Source organism: Rattus norvegicus, chromosome 15, assembly GCF_021556685.1.
Source record: "Rattus norvegicus strain SHRSP/BbbUtx chromosome 15, alternate assembly SHRSP_T2T, whole genome shotgun sequence".
NCBI classification, from domain to species: Eukaryota; Metazoa; Chordata; class Mammalia; order Rodentia; family Muridae; genus Rattus; species Rattus norvegicus.
Window position 1 is genome coordinate 26175437 of NC_141548.1, and position 14744 is coordinate 26190180.

The 14744-nt window shown below is 42.9% G+C and overlaps 1 long non-coding RNA gene across 1 annotated transcript; it reads left to right on the forward strand.

Moving 5' to 3' along the window:
- The first annotated feature begins 4719 nt into the window (after positions 1 to 4719).
- LOC148000911 (uncharacterized) lies at positions 4720 to 13859 on the forward strand. The gene is made up of 2 exons (XR_015639117.1): positions 4720 to 4780; positions 12581 to 13859. It is a non-coding gene; the product is annotated as an uncharacterized LOC148000911 (long non-coding RNA).
- Positions 13860 to 14744: the final 885 nt, after the last annotated feature.

A 14744-nucleotide genomic window follows, 5' to 3' on the forward strand; every position in this document is an offset into this window, starting at 1 on the left:
ATATACATCATATATGTATACATAATATACATAATATAATATACACAATACATAATACATAATATACATAATATAATATACACAATACATAATACATAATATACATAATATAATATACACAATACATAATACATAATATACATAATATAATATACACAATACATAATACATAATATACATAATATAATATACACAATACATAATACATAATATACATAATATAATATACACAATACATAATACATAATATACATAATATAATATACACAATACATAATACATAATATACATAATATAATATACACAATACATAATACATATACATATACATAATATACATAACATAATATACATCTACATATACATAATACATATATATGATTTCTGGATCATTGAATAGCTCTCTATTTTTAATTTTGAGGAACTTCCATACTGTTTTCTCTACCGAATGTACTAATGTACAGTCTCCCCACAGAGTTACCATTAAAAATGATCATTAGAACAGAAATACATTCGGCTACTCAGATTTGCCTATAAATCCTGCTGTTGGATACACAGTTGCCCTTCCACACATCCATCAGAGTCACTCGGATCAGAGACTGCTGCTTTGACTCCCAGTTCTCCATGCCTCTGATCCTGTGAGATCGAGGACTTCCATAGCCCTCTTGGCATGGAATGCGGTTAATTCCATTTGTGAATAGAGACACCAAGTCTGATCCAGATTTTCATTCAATTAGCACCTGGGTTACACATTGTTTATCGTTATGCTTTCCATTTCAGAAGTATTTTTCTGCCCTTTAAGCAAGCTTTTAAAGCAAATTATTGGCCACTCTACAAGACAGATCCAGGACAGCAAGGAGGTGAGGTACAATTATCCAAATGCATTCCAGCAACCCAAGAGCATCCTGCCCTCCTGATTGCTAAGAAGCAAAAGCAAAATTCCCCCCAAAATATTTGAATCTCTCAAATAAAAAGAGCAAGATCGAGAAAGAGGACCAGACTGGGAAACAAAAGAGAGAGAAGGAACCTCCAGGGGGAGGTGGCAGATGGTGGACCAGGTGGACTTTGGCAGTCCACAGAACTGGCCAAACCGACTGGTGGACCAGGCAATTTTTAGCAATGATGGCAGTGTGAGCCAGTGTGCACCAGCCACATGGCCCAGGTCCAGCCATCACTCCCAGTGACATTCCAACCAGATAAGCAATGCATTCATTGCTGAAGAGGACGAGGGGGGGAGGGGTGGCAGTGGGGAGGAAGAAAAGGAAAGTGGGCAAGTAGCACGGGGTGGAACACACTCCCAGCTCAGATCTAACAGGTTCCAACATGTCTGAACAGGTAACGAGTAAGGTGGCTTAACCTTTGGTCCTCCACACACTAGGGAACATTGGCCTCTGAGGAAGATTTGATTTACTCAAAGAAATAATTAAATCTGGTGGCATACAGCCAATGGAGGTAGGATTCGACCCTCAGAGCTGGAAAAATTCTTTCTCTCCTTTTCGTAAATGCTCAAACCCTGGGCACCTGATTATGCAAGTTTCTAATTAAAAGAAAAAAGGGAAAGGGACAGGACCAATCACCTGCAGTACTGCATCATGTTCACAATCTAATAAAAGATTGCAGGGTTGTGAAGATGCTGTCCTCTCTACCACACATTGCCAGTCTCCACGGCGAGCAAGCCAGGAGTCTCCACGTCCTCTACCTCTCCGCTGACTGAACTGTCACACTGCATCGTTGCTGCTAAACTGCACAGAAGGTATTTCTAATCTCATCACGGTGACTGAAAGGGCTGAAGGACACAAATTAAGTCTCGGAGCAGTACAGCTGACTGAGGAGGGAAGGTCAGTCAGTTGACTCTTCCCACAATTCCCCGAACAAGGCAATTATTCATGAAGGAAATTTCAAATTATTTTCATTAGACTTCTGTTTTACCAATCTAACCAAAGTGATTAATTAGGGATTAAAATATTTACTCTGCACATGCTGCCTTGGCTGAGCGCTAGCATATTTAAGCTTTGTGCTAAAAGGGTCAGCTGTTTCCAGTATTGTTTGGAATTCATTTCCTATTTTCTCTGCGAAAGGGCACTGACATTGCATGTCCACACCACACTTAGGGTCTCTCCAGGCACAAACTGGAGAAGCAGAAGGAGGCTCTAGAGTTCCCACCCTTTGACCCCAGATTTCTTCCTTGTTAGAATCACTTTGCATCAATGGCCTTAGATGTTCCGTATCCACATTAATAGAGCAAGGTGTCCAGGATGCCCTGAATTGGGGGAGCACAACAGCACCCCTAATCTGTGACACCCCATGGACTAGCAGGAAGAATACTGTTAGACTCACCGTGACATCTGTCTGGGAAGGAGACTGCGAGAATGGGGCTGTTTTCTGAGCTTTTAGGGAGGCTCTCAGAACCCTGGGATCCTGTAGAACAGATTATAACTGAGGTCATATGCAGAGGGCTGTTCAAACAGGACAGCCAAGCCTCACTTGTTCCAGGGTGCCTGTCTGGGTTGGCCCAGTTACCCGAGTTTGAGTTTAATGTCATTTCAGTGAGACTATAGATAGGACACCGGTGAGGTACCGCTCATCTCGTCTGCCCTGCAGAGGGATTGCTAGGGGTAAAAAGGAGGCTGAGGAACAGTTTGCTTATACTACCCTCAGATGCTTGCACAGGAGAAATGGATGCCTGAGGATTCTACGGTGGCATCCATGGAGACTCGTAAAGTAAAAAAAAAAAAAAAAAAAAAAAAAAAGAATGATCAGACAGATCATCATCATCATCATCATCATCATCATCATCATCATCATCATCATTTCGGTTTTGCTTTCTGCCAGCCACAGTTCTATGGCTCCCTGCAAGCCTCCAGGGAGAGTGTGTAGGACTAAACCACCGCTCTAGTGGAGGAGGTGGAAGATATATAGGAAAAACATAGATGAGTAAATAAGACCCCTCTCCTTCTCGTGCACAGTCGAACACTAAGTCCAAACGTGTTCCCAGGGACAGGCAGGACTCAAAAGGGTGGCACAGGGAAGAACTAGTCTCAGAAGAGAAAGCCCAGGGTCAGCTGCACCGATGCCAAGCATGAAGAGCGTCCAGCGGAGAGAGTTCTGGACTGGGGGGAAGGAGGTATTTATTGACAGGAGACGATTGGTTTGAGCCGAGTATTGGAGCCATGAGCCAGGCTGGCTGGAGCCCAAGGAGGCAGCTGGTATGGAGACGTGGACATGCCGGCAGGTACAGCAGCTCGGCTCTGGAGTTTGTCTAGGGATAGAAGTAGCAATACAGGAATTCATGGAGGGTGTTCCATGAGCCAGATCCGGTCTCACTTCTTATTCCCTTCCTTCTCGTGAAAACCCTATGTCTGCTTCATATACAATTAGTAAGCGCTCCCTGGTATGTCAGGGGGCAAAGCCCGCACTCCTAATTAGTACAAAACACAGTCTTCCTAGTCAGCAAAAACACAGCTGGGAGTCTTAGTGATGGGGATTTGGTTTTGAGGGACAGAACTTGCAGAAGTCACGGGTGTCCCTTAGACAGGGTGGCAGGTTCTAGGAGACCCCCCGGAAGACATTCGGACCAGAAAAGTAGCAGGTGTGGGCGTTTCTCTTCAAAAGCCTTGAGAGTTAGGCAAGCTACTCAAGCCTTGGGTGCTTCACCCATGAGGTGAGAGAAATTCTCCCTGTCTCATCCATGCTGTGAGACTGTTGTAAGAGTTTCATATGGTAGCTAATTAAATTTGGCAAATGGTGTAGACCACTATTTTGAGTTTCTTCATCTAGCACTCCATTGACAACCTTGTGACTAGATACTATTGCTGCTTTGAGATTGTGCCTGTGCGTGCGTGTGTGTGTGTGCATGTGTGTGTGTGTGTGTGTGTGCGCGCGTGTGTGTGTGCATGTGTGTGTGTTTATATAGTTCAAAGAACTATGCAGTTTTATTACTATATCTTTATAGGAAGCAATAAAATAACTTAAAGAGATTATTTTAAAAACTCTCTGAATCTTCTAGAAAAAAAGAAAAAAAAGAGGGAGGCTGAGGCAAGGCATACCTAGGTATATAATTAGAAATCATGTAAATCAGTGACGGTCCATCTAGCTACGGGGGACATTTCACACAGAAGCAATGTTGGTTACCTGAAATTATGAATAACTGAATTTTGGATAACCTTTGGCTCCGTTTCCGAGAGAGAATGTATCAGATATAAAACAAATTGATCTTGGCTAACAGCTTTGAAACATTATCTGCTCCTAGAAGTTGGACATGTTTCAGGGTATGTTGAGTCTCAAGGAAGTCCTATTTCGCCTCCACCTTCTATCTGACTTTCAGAGCCACTGGAACCAAGATAAAAAAGATGCCTAACAGGATTTGCATTCCTTACTGGAGAAGGACTGCTGCAAGCAAGCACTCGAGAATTTACCTGTTAGCAACGTCATTAGAACTCTCAATCGGTTTCCTTGCAGGGCGGAAGTGTCCTGAGGGGAAGAAGTCACCTGCCACTTTCTAATGTTTTTAATCTTTTTAGGCTGTCTGAGCTCTAAACTGTCAATCACCGGGGACATGTAGTCACCTCGAATGCGGTTTAAATCAGGAGGATGCTTTGTGTAGCTATAAATACCTGATGACACAGGAGTTAAGTCTTCACAATAATTACCCGACAACATTACTTGACATCACTCTTCATAGGCAGGGCCAAATCTGTGCTTAATCTCTCGCGGTTTTTCAGTACGAAATGTTGCTCTGCACCTCATAACTGGAGTTATTTCTTTCACACGGAGGACACGGGTAAGTGGGATCTGCACTTGGGGCTGTTTATAATGTCTAAGTGCCCTGCCTGTCACGAAATGCTGCTGATGACAGGGTAATTAGCTTGACACAGACAGGTTTCCAAGTTCACTGAGAAACAGGAGCTGCTCTGGTTCTGTACTGGGTTTGTGACAAGTGGTGTGTGATGCCGGGATTTCTGTTCACGTATTCAGCTTACACAGGGCCTTTACACAGGGAAAACGGCTGTCACCCACCCATCATCTCTTAATCACTGACACCTTTGAAACAAAATATATTCCGCCCTTCTGTTCTTTCTGTCTTTTCATTTCTTTTTCACTCTTTTTTTTTCCCTCTACCCTTTTCTTGGGTTTTCCAAATTATGTATTTTGACTCTACGGTATTCTAATAAAGAGACATGTCTACATACATACATTTATTATACTTATAGCCATCTGGGGATTGAAGACACAGCTCAGTTGGTAGCATGCTTGCCTAATGTGAAGAAAGCCTTCAGTTCATTCTGCCCTATATAAACTGGGTGCGCTGGCACATATGTGTAATTTTAGGGCTTGGCAGGCCAAGTTATCCTCAACCACAGAGGCACTTTGAGGCCAGTCTGGGAAACATGAGACCCCCCCCCATCTCAAAAAATATAGCCATTTAATGATATTATATGAGAGAATGTATTTGGTTTCACATGTTAAGCCTAGCACCAGTAGCTTCAAGTGCTGCCTGGCTACTGGTCTTGGATGCTGGTCAGAGGAAGCCAATCAATGGCTTCGTTGGCATGACTAATGGATGGGTTCAGTCTGAGGAGTGTGGAAGTGCTGGTTGGTAATAGTGTGAGTGTGAGCGTGCATGCGTCTGTGCTTTGAAGGGCGGGTCTTTGCAGGATGGTAGAGCAAGTCCTGACTGCCAGGAGAAAGAATGAGCACATTCTGCATGACCAGAATGGCCAAGTCCCAGGGCAAGGGACATTCTGAAGAGGTCCAGGACTTCACGGGGCGTGCTTTGGACTGCAGCTGTTGGGTCCTTAGATCTACACCTCTCCCAGTGCTCCAGCACTACATCGTGTGCCTGTTGAAGGGCTGTTTGATGCTATCAGCTAACAAATGCTGACAGAACTGCTCTTGACTGGCCCTGTGAGTACGGAGCATGGCCCTGTGTAGACTGGGTCATCTCACCCTTGGATTTCTTCAAGAGGCTTATCGTGGTAGCTGAGTTACTTCTATTCCTCTCTACCACTTATCCTAGCGCTTGCTTTATAGAAAACACTTTAAATTTAAGATTTTGGGCTAGAATAAAAGAAGTAGAGAAAATTCATTCAATTATCCAATCCTCAAATACCCTGCTGCCTTCTGAGACAGGATCTCCTTGGTTATCCTGGGATTTACTACATAGACCAGGTCGGCTTCAGACTCATAGAGATCTACCAGCCTCTGCTTCCCGAGTGACATACCAGAACCAAAATCTACTTTGTCGGGACCTCAATTGGCCAAGCCTCGGTCATGGGGCTGAAATGTACCAACGAATGAGACAAGGAAAAATATCTGCCTACACTGAGCTAAATTCCATCAGAAGAAGGAACAAGACAATTTAACTGAATAAGTCATGTATGATGGTTATACCTGGAGAAACAATGAAAAGTAAAGAAAAGAGGTGGGTATAGGGGAAAGGGTTACAATTTAAACGGATGGCCAGGAAAAATCTACTGCTAAAGTTGTATGTGAGTCAAGGGCATGAAGGCCCCACAGTGGTGGAGATGGAGGAGGGGGAAGAGGTCCTAAGATGGGGACATACGGAGGAGCATCCAGCAGGCTTGTGTGACAAGCATAGGGACTGAGTTGTGGGATGAAATCTAAAAGGAAGCAAGAGGAGCATCTGATCCTTGAAGGGTTCCCGTGCTCCGTCAGAGAGCAATGCAAAGCTAAGGAGGTCGGAATAGAAGCCTGGCATGGTCTGATTTTGCTGACTGTATGCATCAAGTGCACAGAGCCAGGACAGATGGCAGAAAACCAGTGAGAGGTGACCCCAGGGTTCCAGATGCAGGTATAGGACCAGGGTGACAGCTAGGAGTTCTACAACTGGAAAGCTGTTGGGTATTGAGAAGGTTTGGCTCATGGAACTCATCAGCAGATGAGTTATGAGGTCCAAGGGTGGTTTTTATAATGAGAAAAAAAAGAAAGATTTGACTTACAAAAAGAGATGGTGTTTAAAACCATTTGGATTTAAATCAGCGGTTCTCAACCTGTGGGTTGCAACTCCAGATATCCTACATAACAGATATTTACATACGATTCATAAAAGTAGCAAAATTAGAGTTATAAAGTAGCAATGGAATGCTCTTATGGTTGGAGGTCACCGCAACCTTTAATACAGTTGGATGAACTATAATAAAGGGTCGCAGCATTGGGCAGGTTGAGAACCACTACTCTGGGTTTATGCCTGGGTGGGGCCACAAAGGACAGAGAAGAAACCCAAGGGCTAAGCCATGGTCACTTGATGGTAAAGGCATAAGAAGCTGTGAGTCTGTTGAATTGATGCTACCTGCTATGAGAAACAAGCTTTGGACCTGATCTTTTACTTACACCAAAATCAAGCCTGAGTTCTGGACTGATGATTGACTCTCCTTGCACTTTAGCTACTCTTACCTCCCAGCTTTGGTTTTTAGGGTCACTGTGAACATCTGTATCATATGGAGAAATGGAACATGAGGGATGATGATGGATGTGACCTTAGGGACCAGGCCTAGAAGTTGCACCGGTGACTCTAAGCGGCAAGTGACATTCACAAATGAAGCCCAGCTAAGTACTTACGAGAAAGAGCAAACAGGTTTGATAACAGCCATCTGGACTCTGAGACAAGGAGGACGCAGCAAGGGAGAATGGGGAAGTTTGGTTAATGGTATCAGAAAAGCCTGGAGTACAGGTGTGATGTCTAGGAAGCCAGGAAATGAGAGGATTTCAGGGCCAAGCATCCAATGCAGCTAAAGCTTGGGTAAGGTGACAGTTGACTAGTGTCAGAAATGAATGTCTTTGGTGTCTTTGGCGCCAAAATGATAGAGCAATGGGGTAGTCACTCCAATGACTTAGAGTGAGCCTACGAGAAATAAAGAGGTAGAATCAGAGTCTACAGATAACTCTTCCATAAAAAAAAATTGCCAACTTGATTCCCTGTCATAGTCGTGTTAGAATTTACCCCAGATGGATCAGGGGAAGGAACTGTAAGGAAAGCATCATTTGCATGGGTGTGAGGTGAACAGCAGATGAGGTTATCCAAACATGAGATACTGGAGAAAGTGATCACCCCACTAATACAAAGAGTTGAGCAGAAGAAATCAGGCTACTGAATGTAACAAGAGATGAAACAGGGCCTGGAGAGATGGTGCAGTGGTTAAGAGCACTTGTCATTGATGCAGAAGACCCCGGTTCAATTCCCAGCACCTGTATGGTGGCTCACAACCATCCATAACCCCAGCTACAGGGGATCCAACATCTTCTGGCTTCCGGGGTACTGCATGCGTACGGTGCACAGCCATACGTGCACACAAACCACCACACACACAGGATAATGCAGTGCAATAAAATAGAACTAAATCAAGAAGGAAATGAAACAATAGAAAAGTGTGACAGTGGGAGGTTATAAAGAGAACCAGATGAGACAGGGCGTGGAAGGGAGGAGCTAGAAGGGCCATCCCAAACTTTTCTCGCATTCTGTTCTCTAGAGTGGCTAAGTCGAACTCGAAGGCCACAAGCAAGGAAGAGCTGGAGAAGTGGTCCAAAGAAATATTTTCATACACACAAAGCTAAGCCAAAACACTGTAGTAGATCAATGTGGGAAAAGGAAGAAAAGAAACAATCAGCTCAGAGGATTCGTTTGACTCAAATTCCAGAAGTGTAAGAGTGTTTATTATGTCTTAAAAGGACATGTCTTTTGTTTTATAAAACACTTGGGTCAGTTCACACATCTTCCTTCTGACCATCCCACGATATAGAAAATAAGTTTATTTTAAAAAACACTGAAGATAGGGTTGGAGATTTAGCTCAGTGGTAGAGCGCTTGCCTAGGAAGCGCAAGGCCCTGGGTTCGGTCCCCAGCTCCGAAAAAAAGAACCAAAAAAGAAAAAAAAACACTGAAGATGTTTTTTACAAGATACCTGTGATGGTTAGTGTTAATTGTTAACTCGACATAATATAGAATCACGTGGGTAGAGTAGATTATATCTACTGGTTAGCCTGTGGACATGTCTTTGCGGATTGTCTTAAGTTAACTGGTATGTATGAACCAATCTACTGTGGGAGGCACCATTTTCTTCAGAGGTCCTGAGTGAAAACAGGAAAAATGTGAAATCAAGCTGGGCATAAGCAAGCAAGTTAGCTTATATGTATTCATTTCTCTGCTCTTGACTGTGGCTGCAATGTGGTTAGCTGTTTGAAATTCCTGCCTTGACATCTCCAGAATGATGAACTGTTAACCTGGAATTTTGAGCTGGAGTAAGTCCCTTTCTCCCCTAAGTTGCTTTTTGTTGAGGTATTTTTTTCACAGCAGCAGAAATGGAACTAGAATAATACCATACATGTGGAGGTTAGTACACTGTATTACGTTCTCCATAAGATAGGATCAACACCATGCATACACACACACACACACACACACACACACACACACACACACGTGTGTGTGTGTGTGTGTGTGTGTATTTATATCCTGTGTGTGTGTGTATCTTTATCCTGAATATTATGAAAGAAGAGACTGTGGGATTTATCTTTAGATAGATAAATATGTGTATAAGCGATAGATAGATAGATAGATAGATAGATAGATAGATAGATAGATAGATAGATGGATGGATGGGTAGGTAGATGATAGATGAACAGGGATTTTTTTAAAAAAGCGTAACTTGTTCACAAAATTTTGGAGAGTTATAAGAGCCATAATAGGTAACTTGTTGCCTAGAGAAACAGAGAAGGTGGTCCAAGGCCAGCTGAACCCAGAGGCAGAAGACAGCATAAACCTCAATACATGGTAAACATGAGAACTGGGTCAGGGCTGGAGGAGCTCTGGAGTCTGAAGCTTGCAAACCCCAGAGTTCTGATACCCAAGAGCAAGAGAAAAATGGCGTCCCAGCTCCGGAAGGCTGAGAGACTCCAACTTTCTTCTACCTTTTAGTTCTGTCTGTATTCCTAGACAACTGGATGCTATCCACTCACGCTGAGGGTGGTTCTTCCTCACTGAGAACCTGGTTTACACACTACCTCATCCAGGACGAGTTCTCCCACCCAGAAAAAATGCTCTGATAGCTATCTTGGTGTCCCCGAATCCAGTCAAGTGAACACCTAAAACAAACCATCACACAGACTATGTTCACCTCAAATAGAAAACAAATGGTTGACTGATTCTCTAAAAATTGATCAATAGACAAAAAAAAGTCAAGAAGGTTTATTTACTGTCTGAACTATTTGATTTTGGACTGAGGAAGACGTAGTAAATTTCTCCTGGAAAATGCTTGTGCAGAGGGTGACGTGATTATGAAGGCGGAAGACGATGTTGTATTGTTATCTTATGTGTGTACCAATGCACAGACACCACTTACAGAAGGGAATTTGTAAGTGATTCCAGTGCGCCCCAAGTCAGTACAAGCAGTCTGCCTTCCACCTCTGCCCCCAGCAGCGTCTCCTCAGGACGCTGTAGAACACACTGCATCTCAGAGTCACCTCTATTTTGTGGAAGGGAAAAGAGCTTCACACAATATTCGTGTTTTCAAGGCACAGCACACTTGAGGTTTCTTTGATAACTTCCCCAATCATCTTTTCCCCAATACAATTAGTATTATCTAAATTAGTTATCAGTTTACCAAATTGTATCCTCTGTTTTTAAAAAGTCATATTGCAAAATTATAGGTGTAACCACAGACAGAACCAGCATTGTGTGCTCGCAGACATTTGGAGAGAGATAATGTTCTTAATCCTAATTAGAATCCCTTCCCTTTCCTATAGGGCCTCTCAGAATCAGGGTGACCTTATTTTCCTTTGGAGAGGAGCGTGGTAAATCAACGACTTTCATTTGTCTTGTAACACAGCATCTCCTATTGAAAGGTGTTTGTGTAAACTCTGGGCCTTTTGCTGTCTTTCTGTGTTAAGGTGTCCTTTAAAAGTATCCATTGGAAACAGACTGCCTTCTAGTGCTGTCTCTGTAATACTATCTTTCGTATCATTCTTAGAATTATAACTTTTCTGGCAGAGTGCTCCACATAGATCAGAAAGCCCCTGCTTGGTCAGAATTCGTTCTACCTTTCTTTCCCAGTCCTGCTGTTTTAATAAAAGATTTGATACCAGTTAGATTTTGTCAGCATTCCTTGAATCTACATAAGCTGTGTGACTACGTATGGACCAATGCCCTAACTTCTGGGATATTTGCCTTCATAGACAAGTCATCTGCTCTGGGACATCCTCTCTTTCCCATGCCCCTGAGGCAGAGTGTGGACAGGATCATGAGTCAGTTTTGACTGTAGGAAAGAACATTACAAAACAAGATGGATTCCTGAGGGATTGTACAGAAACGAACCATCCCTCAACCAAATGAGGCTGCATTCAGGACTGTTTTCTCCAAGCCACTGAAGTAAGGCTCCCTTGCTAACTTTTACACTGATAACACTGTTGTCAAATGGACTAGAAGTCTCAGATATGACAGAAAGGTGATATTAGTACAATATACAGCTATTTTAAACTCTGACATTACTTTTCTTTGCCTGTTCTGTTTGAGGAAACAAACAAGGACCCCCTTTTCAGCCTCGACCCCAAGTCTGCCTTTAATCTGCTCTCAACTTTCCAACATCCAATCTTTTATCCAAGATCGTTTATTAAAACTGGAATCTGAATAAAGTATTTATCGCTAAGCAACACTGCAACTGTAGTCTAAATTAAAATAATATTAGCTGCCAGCAACGGCACTTTGTTTTAAAGAGAATGATGTGATTTTTAATAAAATGAATTTTGGGTGATTTCCAATTCAGGGTACAAATGGCAGTAACGTTGTCAATGGCAAAACATAAGAGAGAGAGAGAGAGAGAGAGAGAGAGAGAGAGAGAGAGAGAGAGAGAGAAGTGTCGAGGAATAAAATAAATAACCCCTCCCAAATATGCAGACCATAGTCTTTTTAGTTTCTAGTGGGTGTCCTGAGGAACCTTCTGTCTGTGTACTACAGGGGCCAGAAGTGTTTGTCAGTGCATTGATGAGCTGTCGCTCGAAGTAAGAAAACTTAAACCAACCAAACAAAAATCAACCAAGAAACAAACAAAAAACCCCAAAAAACCTAAATTAAGTCCTAGAAGAACATTTTGATAGACAATACATTCCCGGTATGCTTTTGAAAACACCTTTTGTAGCTTGCTAATACTAGAAAGAACTTAAGATGCGGTGTTTGCTGTCTAAAACGTATGGAAATATGTCAATGTGAAGTTTCTCAAGGCTCTGGGTCCTAGTAGCAATAAAATGCATTTTTATTTCAGTATTGGGTAGAAATCATCTTTAAATAGTCTCCTTTTCTTTCATATTTAGGGATCAGTCAAGTACAAAGCGCACGCAAATGGGTCCGTCTAATTACTAATAGAAATAAGCAAACACTCTGGGGTACGGGGCGGTGGGGGAGGGGGGTAGGCGACTGATCTTGGATGTCCCACACCGAGATCCACCCTCAGAGTCTTGTTTCGCTATGCTTAAAAAGCAGAAATTCCATCAGTGTGACAACCAAGCAAGGAGCTGAATTCTCCACGCGTGTCCTTGTCTTGCAGCTTAATATTTTAAGTTTCTGTGGCTTGTAGGGTCAAGAATGCAGCTGAGAGAAGAACTTGGAGCTGTGCCAACAAGGCAGCCATGACGTCCATCCGGCCCAGGACCTCCCTTCTCTGGTCTTCTACGCAGGCCTCTTCACACCAGGGGCCTGTTCTGAAGCACCGTAGTTTCTAGGTTCACAGTTTTTAGCTCCCGGGCCACCATTCATGCTCCGCTCTGGCCAGTCTTCTGGTTATGTTGGGTGGTGGCGAGGGCTTCGCATAGAGATCTCAAACTGCAATGTGGTCTCGATAGGCAGCGCTGTGGAGGGCTCTCCCCTTAAATTTCCCACGTCGCACATGCTCGTCTTGTTCATGCAACCCAACGTCAGGGGTGAAGCTTCAAGTCCTTCGGCAGTGCCTGTGGTCCTTACCTCACTGCCCAACAGTCGTTTGCCTCTGTTTCTCCAGACTGAATTCCTTCAAGGTTGGAGCTCGTGGTTAACCATTGTCAAACCTCAGGTCTGCTATTCTAGAACTTGGAGGATAGCTGGCGTGATGCATGTTTTTTGAGTGAATAAATGGCAGAAGGAGCCTGCTCGCAGAAGACTCGCTGTGGCCGCTGGGGCTAGAACCTTCCACAGCCCAAGAAGTTCATGACTCTGGATTTTTTTTTTCTTTCTAATTTCTAGTCAGAGAACAAAAATTTCAAAAAGACCCCGAAGTGTCTAAATGAGTTTGTTGCAAAGAAAATAAATAGATTAATTCATTAATTCGAGTCCAACGGTCATATCTCACAGGACTGTTTTGTTTCCTGGTGAGGACAAAATTACATTGAAGAAGAGAGAAAATGTTAGGGCTGGCAGCGTTTTACACAAACTCTCTCAGCCTGTGTTTTCACAAGTTTGCTGATATAACTGCCGAGCTCCTGTCCGTAGTTAAAATAAAGGCCTTGGATCAGCGAGAGATGAGCAAGAGACTCCCAGTCAGAAGTTTGCTTAGAGATTTCAATTGTTCTTTGGGTTTCTAGATTTTGTGTGATTCAAAAAAAAAAAAAAAGTTTGCTCAAGGAAATTAAACTGAGAACAAGTCTGATGGCATTATAGATAAAGTCTTGGCAGAACACTCAGGAGTTCTGACTTTAAAGACTCAGGAGGGAGTTTTGCTAATCTTGACATTAAAAAATACATCTCAGGGGGTAATTTAAAAGGTAAATTGAATGTCATTGTAGAAGCATAGCCTTGCACTTTCCTTACAAACACTCTCGTCACGTGTGCCATCAGATGAAAGAACATTTGTTAACACATTTGTAAATAAAAACGTTCATGTATGGGCTGGTCTCCCGTCCTTGATACAACAAGGGTTTTTAGAAATGCACTCTGTATGTGCATGATTTGATCTTAATAGAGACTCTTTTGACTTTGGAAGGATAGACCAGTGAAATGTTAAAATGATTAAAGTATCTGTTTTTACCGATCCACAATATCTGTTGGCATTTCCTTCTTGATAAGCAAGAAAAAAAAATCAGTAGCCAGGGATAAATAAAACCTTATTTCCTTTTTAAAATTTATTTTTATGTGCATACGTGTGATCCCCTGGAAATTAGTTACAGACATTTATGAGCTGCCACATAGGTGTTGGGATTTGAACCCAGGTCCTCTAGAAGAGCAGCCAGAGCTCTTAACTATTGAGCCATCTCTCATTTGTCTTCTCCAAAGGAAGAAAAATTATATATTGCTGAACCAATTATGGGGGGGGGGAGAGGGAGGAAGGGCCCTGAAGGTATATTAAATGTAGTCTGTTACAGTAAGTTACTAGAGAATAGTTAATCAACAGAAAAAGGAAAGAATGAAAAGGGGTTTCAAAGGATGTAACTGAATACAAAAACTCATGGAAAAAGTTTTCTAAAGGAAATCATTATAAAGCAGGCGGCTGTACTCCAAGCACCGGGAAGGCTGAGGCAGGAAGATTGGAATGGAAACCAGCCACAGCTAAATGGCAAAGCTCTACCTCAGAAAGTTCCCAAATGGGGTTGGAGGAAGGGCTCAGTGGTTGAGGGCTTGCTATACTCCAAGAGGACCTGAGGAGTCCGTTCCTAGCACCCGTCCTGGGCCGCTCAAGATCCTATGCCATTCCAGTGCTAGGGGATCTGACACCATGCAGAAAAGCAGTATGTCCCTTCTCAAACCTCCAGACTGCCATAGAATGCCGGCTT